Source organism: Panthera leo, chromosome B3 (genome assembly GCF_018350215.1).
Source record: "Panthera leo isolate Ple1 chromosome B3, P.leo_Ple1_pat1.1, whole genome shotgun sequence".
In the NCBI taxonomy this organism is placed as follows: domain Eukaryota; kingdom Metazoa; phylum Chordata; class Mammalia; order Carnivora; family Felidae; genus Panthera; species Panthera leo.
Genome location: NC_056684.1, coordinates 73083309 through 73095912, shown reverse-complemented (window position 1 = coordinate 73095912; position 12604 = coordinate 73083309). Strand labels below are relative to the sequence as shown.

At 40.3% G+C, this 12604-nt stretch overlaps 1 pseudogene; it reads right to left on the bottom strand.

The window, feature by feature from the left end:
- Positions 1–4479: 4479 nt before the first annotated feature.
- On the bottom strand, positions 4480–11892 carry LOC122222323 (annotated as a pseudogene).
- Positions 11893–12604: the final 712 nt, after the last annotated feature.

Sequence of the window (12604 nt, the reverse complement as noted above, 5' to 3'; positions counted from 1 at the left end):
TCTCACTCTCTCTCTCTCTCAAAAAATAGATAAGTAAGCTTAAAAAGTTAGCAAACCAAATTTAACAGTACATTAAAAGGATCAGACACTGTGCTCAAATGGGATTTATTCCAGGGGTCCAAAATGGTTCAACATCTGCAAATCCATAAATGTGATATACCACATTAACCAACTATAGTATAAAAATTGTTTGATCATCTCAACAGATGGAGGAAAAAAAAGCATTTGACAAAATTCAGCATCCTTAAATGATAAAAAATATGCATGCCTTTTATTTCTTCTTCTTAACTAATTGCATTGGCTAGGATACTCCAGTATAGTGTTGAATAAAAGTTGTAAAAGCCTTGTTCTTAATCTTAGGAAGAAAGTATTTAGTCTTTCACCATTTAGTATGATGTTTACTGTAGGTTTTTCATAAATACCCTTTATCAGATTGAGGAAATTCTCTTCTAGTTTGCTAGGAGTCTTACAAAAAATCATGCCTGAGTGTTGAATTTTGTCAAATGTTTTTTCTGGGGGCGCCTGGGTGGCGCAGTCGGTTGAGCGTCCGACTTCAGCCAGGTCACGATCTCACGGTCCGTGAGTTCGAGCCCCGCGTCGGGCTCTGGGCTGATGGCTCAGAGCCTGGAGCCTGTTTCCGATTCTGTGTCTCCCTCTTTCTCTGTCCCTCCCCCGTTCATGCTCTGTCTCTCTCTGTCCCAAAAATAAATAAAAAAAAAAATTAAAAAAAAAAAAAAAAAAGAAAAATGTTTTTTCTGTATATAATGAGATGATTATGTGGTTTTTCCCCTTTTATTGTGTTAATATTGTAAATTATACGACTGATTTTTGGATGTTGAGCCAATCTTATATTTGCAGGATAACCTTCATTTGGATAAAGATGTATTGTGTATTGTCTTTTTGATATATTATTGGAAATAATCTGCCAAAGTTTTGTTAAAGGTTTTTTCATTTATATTCCTGAGGGATATTTGTAATTTTCTTTTCTTAAACATCTTTGTCTGATTTTGGTATCAAACCAAATTGTTTTTTGTTGTTGTTGTTTTGTTATTTTAGACAGAGAAAGAGAGCATTAGTGGAGGAGAGGGGCAGAGTAAGAGAGAGAGAAAATCCTAAGCAGGCTCCATGCTCAGCACAGAGCCAGACACAGGGCTGGAACCCATGACCCTGGGATCATGATCTGAGCCAAAATCAAGAGTCAGATGCTCAACTGTCTGAGCCACCCAGGCGCCCCCCAAAATCAGTTTGATGCCAAATGAAGGTAAAGCTGACTTCATAAGTTAATTTGGGTAGTGTTTATTCCTCTTCTGTTTTCTGCAAAAGTTTGTGAAGCATTGGTATTATAATTAGTAGACTTAACCAGTGAAGCCCTCTGGGCCTGAACTTTCCTTTGTTTTTTTTTGGGGGGGAGGAGGTTTAAATTTCAAATGCAATTTCTTTAAAAGATATAGGACTATTAAGTTATCTATTTTATATTGATAAATCTATAAATAATATAATATAATATAATAAATATAATATAAATATATATAAATATATATAATATATACATTTAATATATAAAATAAATATATATTATATATAATAATATATAAATATATATAATAATATATAAAATAAATATATATAATAAAATAAATATATAAAATAAACATATATAATAAAATAATATAATCTGTTATATTTATTTATATATAAATATAAATAAATAAATATTTATATATAAATAAATATAAATATATAAATAAATATATATATTTATAATATATATTATATATAAATAAATATATAAATAAAATAAATATATAAAATAAATATATATAATAAAATAATATAATCTGTTATATTTATTTATATATAAATATAAATAAATAAATATTTATATATAAATAAATATAACAGATAAGTTATATTTTATATTGATTGAGCTTTGGTAGTTTGTGCCATTTTGTGTCATTTTATTTAAGTTGTTGTATAAGTTGGCATAGAGTTTTTCATAATGTTCCTTTATTACCATTTAATGCCTGTAGAATCCAAAGAGGGGTCTACTCTCTTGTTATTTTCTTATTGATAATTTGTGTCTTCTCTTTTTCCTATATTCTCCTTGCTTCAAGTCCAACATAGTTTCTTTTCCACCAGTTCCCCTAAATATCTCTGAATTGAGACTCATTTGGTCTCACTGGCCCGATTTTAGTGATGTAGCCATCCCTGAGCTGATAACCATGGCCATACTCTGATTGGTTGGGGATGAAGTCAGCATCATCTTGGCTGCATGGGCTGAGAATGGGAAGGGCCTTTCCTGAAAAAAGTCAGGGTCCTTTAACTTTATGAATGAGGAATGGATGCCAGGCAGGTAGAAAGTACATATGACCATGTCATAATTTATGGTTTTTTATTCTGAAGAATTCTAAAATTTTATATAACCAAATTCATAAATTTATCTTTATGTTTCTTTCAGGAAAAAAACTCCCTAAATATCTTTTTTTTTTTTTTTGAAGTAAGCTTCATGCCCAGAGTGGAGACCAGTATAGGGCTTGAACTCACGACTATGAGATCAAGACCTGAGCTGAGATCAAGAGTTGGATGCTTAACTGACTGAGCCACCCAGAAGCCCCCTATACATCTTTAATGAGACAATTTTTACCTAATTTTTCTTTTTTTAATGTTTTCAAGGTTTATACTTATTTAATTCATTTTGAATCTGTTGCAGTTTAAGATATAAGGTGAGGATCTAACTTAACTTTTTCTTCAAGATACTAGATGATCTCTTATACCTTCATTTATTCAACACATTCCTTCAGTAAAACATAATACCTGGTACTTAACATGGTGCTTTTTCCATACTAAGCCCTGTGCTAAGCATTCTAACATATTTTAATGCATTAGTGTTTATAAGGGTTCTAGGAGATAGATACTATTATTATTATCTATATATATTACTGAGATACAAAGAAGTATTGTTTACTGAAACATCAATGGCTAATAGATATCTGACATCTGAACCTAGGTGGTTGAATTCCAGTATCTTTTGGTAGGCTTCCAATCTCTGTGCTATACTGCCTCTCAAAATGATTGATGTCCACAGCATGCCTTGTAGTTACTGGCTGTGCAGCTAGTAGACTTCCGTAGTACCCATGCCTATTTTTGTTCCCACCAGTTGGCTTGTACTAAGAATCAGCTGTTTGTTCACAAACCTCAATTTGATAATTGGACTTGTTATTATAATTACATATTTTAGCTAAATAAAGATAAAACAATGAAACATGAGCATAGAAACAAAGTTATCTATGAAAACCAAGTTGATTCCTTTCAACAGATTCCATAAAGCCAGATAATGAAAAAATTTGGTTGACTGAGGTGTGGGCAAGAACTGTGAAGGTTGGCAAACAAACAAAAAGCAAAAACTCTACAATTCTGCTCTCAGTTTCCCAAGCACCTATGAAATTTTTGTATTACTGAAACAAATCCTGAAAATTAGAGGATACCCAATGAACGTGGTTTAAACAAAAGAGATTACAACAATCACCACACTCATTCTCATAAAAAAGGATATTTACAGATTAGTGAATACATATTTGTTTATAGTTTTAATTTCAACTAAGTACTTAAAACGTGTATCACCTTGAAAATTTTTTTAAATATTTATTTATTTTTGAGAGAGAGAGCCCACATGTGAGCAGAGGAAGGACAGACAGAAGGAGACAGACGATTGGAAGCAGGCTCCACGTTAACAGAAGAGAACCCTATCTGGGGCTCAAACTCACATGACTTGAGCCAAAGTCAGATGCTTAACCACTTAACTGAGCCACCCAGGCACCACAGGTGTATATCATTTTTAAATTGTTCTTCTGCTTTAACTTCTCCCTTGCCCCCAGATAAACCACCAAGTTAGTCCTAGTCCTAATCTCTCTGAAAGGAACTTTTCTACCTGGATAGCCAATAATCTTGGCATCATTTATTGATTTGAACTTCTTTTCTCTACTGACTAGAAAATGTACTTAATCATCTACTAGATCCTTATGTATACTGCATTATCTTTCCAGATTATCTATCCAGCTCCATTGTTCTATTTCTCAGTTCTTGACTTACTGTTTTAATACCTGATAATTTCTTTAGCTTAATATTTCTTGGATATTCCACCTCATTAATATTTCCATATATGTCTTACTTCTGAAGTTTATTATTAATATATTCTTGTTGAGGATCTTTATCAATTGTGAAAATTCTAGTGAAGAAGGTATTCTATCCTTCGTTATAATGTAAAAATGAGGCAAGATTAACAAACTCGGATACAGCATGGCATCAGAAGCATGAACACCTACCAGCATAGTAGTGGTATACTGAGTTTTCAATACCCTCTGAGAAGATTGCATGACTCAATAATATATGTAAGAAACCACTGTAGATTAAAGCACATGTTAAAAATTGTCAGGAAGGAGACAGTTCATGGAGATCATGACAGAACTGCATTTGTAGAGGTTCAGGCAAGGAACAAATTTTCCCCATTCAGGCCCAGCTTATCTTTATGAGAGGAGCTTGCTTAATTGCTTGCTAAACACCTGCTTCACTTGTTTATTCCTGAGGGTGTAGATGAAGGGATTGAGCATCGGGGTCACCACGATGTTGAGCAAGGCCACCACCTTGTTCCTGTCCTCCCCCTCATTTCCCTTGCCTGACCGGATGTACATGAAGATGCAGCTGCCATAGAAGAGAGACACAACAATGATGTGGGAGGAGCAGGTTGAGAAGGCTTTCTGCCTCTCCTTGGCCGAGGGGATGTGCAGGATGGTGTGGAGGATGTGGCCGTAGCAGGTGGCCGTCACGGACAGAGTGCCCAGCAAACTGAGGTTGGCCGCAATAAAACCCAGAAGCTCTATCAGACTCGTGTCTGCACATATGAGTTCCAGGAGTGGAAAGTTGTCACAAAAGAAATGGTTAATGACATTGGGGCCACAAAATGGCTGCTGAAAAGTGATGGAACTTGGAAAGACAATGAGAAGGAATCCTGCCATCCATGAACAAAGAACCAGCTGTATACAGACCCTTCTGCTCATGATGGTTGCATAACGCAAGGGGTTACATATGGCCACATACCTGTCAAAGGACATCACTGCCAGTAGGAAGAACTCTGTGGTGCCCAGGAAGAAATAGAGGAAACTTTGTAGGAAACAGCCTGGGAGAGAGATGGTCTTGTATCCAGTCAGGATGTTGGTCAGCATCTTGGGGAAGATGACCGAGGTGAACCAGATCTCCAGGACAGCAAAGTTGCGGAGGAAGTAGTACATGGGGGTGTGGAGGCGCCTGTCCACGAGGGTGATGCCCACGATGAGGAGATTCCCCAGCAGAGTGAGGAGGTAGGTCAGGAGCAGCCCCAGGAAGATGAGCATCTGCAACTCACAGGCATCTGAGAGTCCCAGCAGGACAAACTCGGTGACAGTGGTGTGGTTCCTCATGGCTCCTCTGACCTCTGCTTGAGGGTGGCCAATCAGAGGTGTGCAGCATCAGGAGGAGGGATGTTCTGGTGACCCAAGGACACTTGGAACTGAAAGGAAAGAGGGATTCAGAGCTGAAGGAGTCCTTTAATTCTTTGATCTCTGAGTCCCTTTGTCTCCCTCCTCAGGCTGGTTGTCCAGATCTCATGGAGTTAGCATCAAGTCACACATACTTTGACCTAACGTAAATCAATTTTGGGGGAGTCCTTGGGAAGAGTTTTCCCATTTCTCTGTTTCTATTAGGAAACTCCGTATTAAACTCCTTTCATTCTTTTCTCATATTCATCCCACCGCTACAGGGGGTCTCTCAAGTGTATTAAGATTTATGCCACTGCAAATCCTGTACCCGATGTATCACAGACCTTGATAGAAAGCATTGGTGGGATACTTACCCTATAGCTTGTTACAGAAGGCATTTAAGTTAGAGATGGTGGTTGCACCTGAGCTCCATCATTCACCAACAAGTCTGGGACCATTATCTACCTAACCAAAACTGTTTCCTTGGTGGGAACAGTAAGAGCACATTTGTAAAAAGTTCTCCCACAACTTAAATAAATAATGCATTTCCAACACTTAGCACAAGGCTAGCCACAGAGCAAGCACTCACATAGTGTTAGGTATGTTCATTTCCTCCTTTGTGACTGAAACTCTAGTGGGACGATAATAAGAGGAAATCAGAGTAAATTGGAGAAAAGATACCGTGACTTGGGCAATATGTACTGAAACAAACTGTTTAAAAAATACAAAGATATTATCAGCTCATTATGGAAAGCTTAGGAACCATAGAAAATCCATAGGAAATGGAGCAAAAATTTCACATGTAGCCCCATAGAGACATTTTTATTCAGATTTTGATTTATTTCTATTGTATTTTTTCCATTCTTAGTGTTTAATAACAGTGTTTATTGCTTTACATACCATGCTCATAGATTATGTATTTTGTACCTCTTTCCTTCTGACATATTAGTGTCATGTTATTATAAACATTTTGTTAATCTATTATTTGGCTGATACTTTTCAAGGGATGCATGTGCTATGAAACTGATACATAGTGTGGGAGAGAGCATATATTCGCAGATGAGGCATCACGCTTAATTTTTTGGGATAATATCCTAATAATGATAACAAAGAATCATAACAATTAACAGTGATATTCAAGATTGTTCCTCAGTCAATTTCAAATTTGGAGAGTATATATCTTTGTTTTAAGTGATTGTCACTTCTCTGTTTTACATTACTTCATATTGTCCTTAGAGATCTGGATACAGAACTACACAAGCTTGTCATTGGTTGTTCTTCATAGAAATGACAGGTTGAGGCGAGCCTCTGTAGGGAGGAGGTGACTCCATCCAAGACAGGAGCAGGACCTAATGTGATCAGATTGCATCAGAAAAGTGATAACATACCACATTATAGCTATGTGACATATGTATTTTCATGGAGAAGGACTGGATGAGAACCTGGGAAAAGGAACATGATTGCCAATCAGGATGGGAGGATCGTGGGTGATTTTTTCTTTCCTCTTTTAATTATTGTAATGTTTGCTTATGAAATAACAAGTTCAAACTCATAAGAGGAACCAGCACAGTCAGCCCATTTGTGTTAAGAGTTGGGCAGAACGTTTCAGGAGAGACAAAGGGGAAACCAGTGGCTGTCCATGAAAATGGTAAACAAAAGCTTTAGAGATTCTGGGACTCATGAGCTGGACCTGGGTCAGGATAGTGAGAATGATGAAAAGAATCAAAGAGGTCAGCTGGGCGGTAGCCTGCCTGTGGCACCTGTAAACACATGACAGGTTTCTGGGCAGGGTGTCCAGAGCAGTCGGATTCCCCTTCCCCTATTCCAAAAATTGCACCCATGCAGGTTACCTCACTAGCTGCCAGGTGAGGTGTTCTATTGTCTTCAAGGCAGTTGTGATGATGGAGACTCCTGGTTTTCAGAGGAAGCTCCTGGCTCTGCAATGTTGCCCAAGGACTATGTTTCTTGGGGGATCCACCAGGGATTCAAAATGAAGGAAGCTCCAGAGCTGTAACATGGTCGGAAGGTCATGGACATAGGTGGGCCCTGTCCTCCTTGTACCGCACGTGACCCAAACCTCCATGTTTTCCAACAACCAGTCTTCCTTAAGAAATGGTCCGTGACTCCTTGGTCACCAACATCCCCAGATAGCTCATCTCTGGGTGTTCCCCAGAACTTCTGGAGTCACCAGTTTTTCAGGAAGTTTCTGTTGCTTCTGCCCCATCATAGCATCTCTGCTGGACCACTTTCCTGGGGAAATGGATGTAGAAACATAAGCAATTATTCACCCATCTCTCCTAAACTAAGGCAGAGACAGACATCAATGTTGAGACTCATATGACTCATTTTCAGTTGGGTTTAAGAGGCTTCTAGGCAGAATGGTACATGCCCTTCCAGGGGCATGGTGCCCATAGAGGATTCTGGGGTAACCTATTAGTGGCAGACTCCTTGTCTCTGTGGAGCTGGCATCGGGCCTGGGCTGCCTGAGGTTCTTCTGTTTGGTCTCCATGGAACTCAGAGATATACAGGGTACACAGCTCAAACTTAGCCGGTCTAGAGTGTCTCCCTCTTCTCTTGTAGGATGGAGCTGTGCTTCCCCTGAGATTCATTACCATCCGTGGTAATAGGGACCCGAGGAGGTCCCTTACCTCTAACTTTCTTCAACTTTGAGATTGAGAGTTTCCTTTGTTCTGGCTGAGAAACTCAAAACTCCTAATGAAGTTTAATGATAACAAAGAGGTGCAATAATTAAAACACTCAACAAATATTTGTTGAGTGCTTATTGTGTGGCAAGTACTGGTCTACACACCAGCGATGTATAGGCAGAGTCTTGTGGGGACCAAAGACATTAAGCCATCACACTAATAAGTAATTGCTATTGTGACTAGTGTTCTGAAGAAGAGCTCATAAGATAGCCTGAGCTAGGCTGAAGGACAAGGGAAGTTGTTCCTGATGAAGTTCTATAAAGCTGAGACCTGTAGGATGAGTTGGCATGTGGGGGATGAAACACTTTAATTAATTAGTTAATCCTTCATTCAACACATATTGAGCACCTACTATGTGTCAGGCTCTGTGCTGTGCACTGAGGATGACTATGAGTGGTGAATGAAACACACATGCTCCAGTCCCCATGGAATTTCCTCTCCATTGGGAGAATCTTGGTAAGAGGCCTTGGGACTGTCCCCATCTTAGACATTGACCCAGTCAAGTGAAAACTACTCTGTGATCCCACCTTCTTTCTTTGGTCACCAAACTACTGCGTAGAGTGGGTAAAACCGGCTGAGATAAATTGACTGCAGTAAGTAGTATGATTTTAGGAGCCAATGATGTGTTCGAAAAGCCAAATGAGTGACTGGCTTTCAGTTATCTGTTTCAAATGACTGAATGAAGTTAATTTGATTAGGGTTTCTCTCTCTGGGAATCTGGCTATTCTTGATGTGGTAAGATGACTAGGGTTGGCGACCCACTCTCTAACACCTCATTATGTCCTATAAACTGCTTTTGTAGTCACCTTACTTCTGGTAGGAGTTATGACTACACCAGTGACCGATAACAAGGAGGCCCCGGTAGTTGGACAGGCGAGGGTAAAGAGTGAACATGGCCTACCCTGGTTATACCTGCTGGGATATGCTTATAGGAATTTTATTCCTTCTCTACTCAGACTAGAAAGGGCCTGGATTTCTGAGTCCTGTAGCTTTTGAATGGTGATCATCCATCAGTGGGCACCTGCGAGGCATGGTGAGAAATTAAAACATTGACTCCCCTATGTGATAAAGATTCTCCCTTTTCTTCACTGGATCTTGAGAGGGCAGGGGAGAATATAAAAACTTGCCCAAGGTTTTATCCTTACTTTGTGCATCTTTGTTTCTGTGTAAAGGGCCTGCCATCTGAAAGAAAAACAACCTGATTTATTCTCCTCCAAACTGGAAAACTAGTCTTTTTCTCACACTAAAATTCAGAGGAGGAACATATGTAAATATGTACCAACAAGACAGTAGAAGGGCTATGAAGGCATAGAGGTGGGTTTTTGAGGAAAGAAAGAGGAGTGAGACCTGTCTTAGATGGATGTCCAGGAAAGGCAAACCTAAGAAAGTATGAGTGCAGCCCACACTGGAAGGCAGAGCTTGGAGTTATCCAGGTGACTGGCTGGGACATTTCCAGGCAAAGACAAGATGGTATTTCAAGACCATGATTTGGCAAAGGGGTGGTGTTTTTGAAGCACAGAAAGAAGGCCAGTGAGTCACGAAGACAATGATGGTGATTTGAGATTTGGCTGGAGAGTTGTGCTGGGTTCCAGATTTGCAGAGCCTTGAGAGCCTCATGTGGTAAGGAGGATGGTGCATTCCAAGTGCAACTGGAAGCTATTGGAAGGTTTTCAGCAGAGAAGGGACACGATCTTGTTTATGTTTTAAAAAGACATCATTCTGGGCGCCTGGGTGGCTCAGTCGGTTAAGCGGCCTCAGGTCATGATCTCACGGTTTGTGAGTTCGAGCCCCGCATCGGGCTCTGGGCTGACAGCTCAGAGCCTGGAGCCTGCTTCATATTCTGTGTCTCCCTCTCTCTGACCCTCCCCCGTTCATGCTCTGTCTCTCTCTGTCTCGAAAATAAATAAACGTTAAAAAATAAAAAAAAAATTTAAAAAGGCATCATTCAGGATGCCTGGGTGGCTCAGTCGGTTAAGCGTCGGACTTTGGCTCGGGTCATGAACTCGAGGTTCAGGGGTTTGAGCCCCGTGTCGGGCTCTGCGCTGACAGCTTAGAGCCTGGAGCCTGTTTCTGATTCTGTGTGTGTGTCTCTCTCTGCCCCTCTCCTGCTTGTGCTCTGTCTCTCTCTGTCTTTCATTACTAAATAAACATTAAAAAAAAGTTTAAAAAGGCATCACTCTGGCAGATAGTAGGAAGAAGAAATTGGAACAGGCAAGAGGAACAGGAAAGTGGATCAGGGGATTTATTGCAGGGTGTGTGGGGAAAATCACATAGGAAAATTGTCATCACTTTTGATGAAGAGTCAATAGAGTAGGAGAAAAAATAGGGGCAGGCAAATGTGGATTGAGGGTATGAGAAAAGGAAGTGTGGCCAGGGTATAAAACCTTGGAAATGACCAGGCCTGGCGAGACAGGCAGAGGCAGAGCACAGAAAGGGGATCCTTGAGGAAGGGAGTGGTTGGTGGTTCGAATCGACTGCAGCCAGTAGATATCTGGGAAGTCTGTCTGCAGGTGGCAAACATTTTTGGCTAGCTGGTAGTTGAGGAGTGTGACTATAGTTCCTGGAGAGGTTGGGGAACAGACTGGCAGAAACTAAGTAGAAAAACACGTCCTCAATGGATGGAAGAATAGGCATGTTCTCAGGATCAGGATTGAGGCACTGAATAGAAGGCCAGGATCCAATTCCCAGGACTGGGCACAAGAGCCTTTGTTTCAGAAACAGGGCAAAAGTTTAGTCACTATAAAAGGAGCACCAGGGTGAATGTGGACTACCAGGAAGTGAGGCTGAGGCTGTGTCCCACAGAGCTGGCCTGAATCTTTCCCAAATCTCCCTGCCTGCAGCCAGGATTGTCCCAGAACTTGGAGGGAAGGGTCAAATGAGGAAAGGACAGGTTTTGTCAAGAGGGAACCACCACTGAGACCACTTAAGAGTTGTCACACTGGGATTCTGCCATCTACATTTTTCCTGCCTTGTCTTCTTTTAGCCATTGCTTTGTTACCTTAAATTCATTGAACACCCACCTTGTGTTAGGTGCCATGGGGAACCCAACAATGAAGATGACATGGTCCCTGCTCTATAGGATCCTACGATGGAGTATTCTGTCTAGGTGATTATTATACAGGTGGATTGCATTGTAGCCTCTTGGAGATTCCATAGAGATTATGTTTGCTCCTAGCTACCAGAATAGCGACAGAAGTAATGCGGTCTCTGTGTTGTTAGAGAAGTTTGTGATATTCAGTGGGACATCAGATAGCATATTTACTTGGTGTCAAAGATTGGTCTTACATACTTCTTGTGATAGGCAGCCTCTGAGATGGCCCCAGTGTCTGCACCCTATCGTATTCATGTCCCTGTGTAATCCTCTCCCCTTGTGTGTGGCTGGAACTGGTGACCAGCTCCTAATGAATAGAACACAGGAAAAGAGATAAGATGTCACTTCTGAGAATGTTCCAAAGATTCTGTGGTTTCCATCTTCTATGCCCTCTCTTGGTCTCTTGATTGTTCTGAGGGCAGCCAGCTGCCTTGTTTTGAACTGCCTTGCGGAGAAGCCCCTGTGTCAAGGAATTGATGTCTCTAGACAACAGCCAGCAAGGACTTGAGGCCTGTCAGCAGCCACATGAGGGGACTTGGAAACAGATCTTCTCCCAGATGGAGCCTTGAGATGGCTGTCATTTTAGCTTATGACTTGGTGATAGCCTTGTGAGAGATCCTGAGCCAGAGGCACCAGTTGAGTCATGTCCTGATTCCTACCTCAGAAACTGTGAGCTAATAAAGGCTTGTTGTTTTAAGGTGCTAAGTTTTTGGGTAGTATGTTACACAACAATGGATAATGAATACTGTTCTCTTCAGGATTCTAGCTTTTATTTTTGAGGTGTCATAGTGGGGTACTCAATGCACGATGAGCTGAGTACAGATATCCTACTTCCTGTGCCTTTGGTCTTAAGCTCTCTGCTGATGATAGCTACTTTGAACTTTCTTTATACTCTAAATCTTGAGCTTAGTTTACTCATTAATGATTATCATATAAAGTCTTAGAGAGTAGTATTTGTTACTCTGGATTTGAATATAGAAATTTCATCGTCCAAGTGGTTAGTGATGGGCTTACAAATACTAATATCACAATTTCTTCTCAGCTCTATGACAATTCTGCTTTTTGGATAGCTTTTGTGCTATAAACTAAACAATGAGAATGAGAAATAGACAAGTAGACAATTCCATTGCCACCGGAAACTGTTACGAAGAGTTCCTTGTCTCATGGGGTGCCTGGGTGGCTTGGTCGGCTGAGTGCCCAACTTCAGCTCAGATCATGATCTCACAGTTTGTTAGTTGGTTAGTTCATGAGTTCGAGCCCCGCCTGCTTCAGATCTTGTGTCCCCTTCTGTCTCTGCC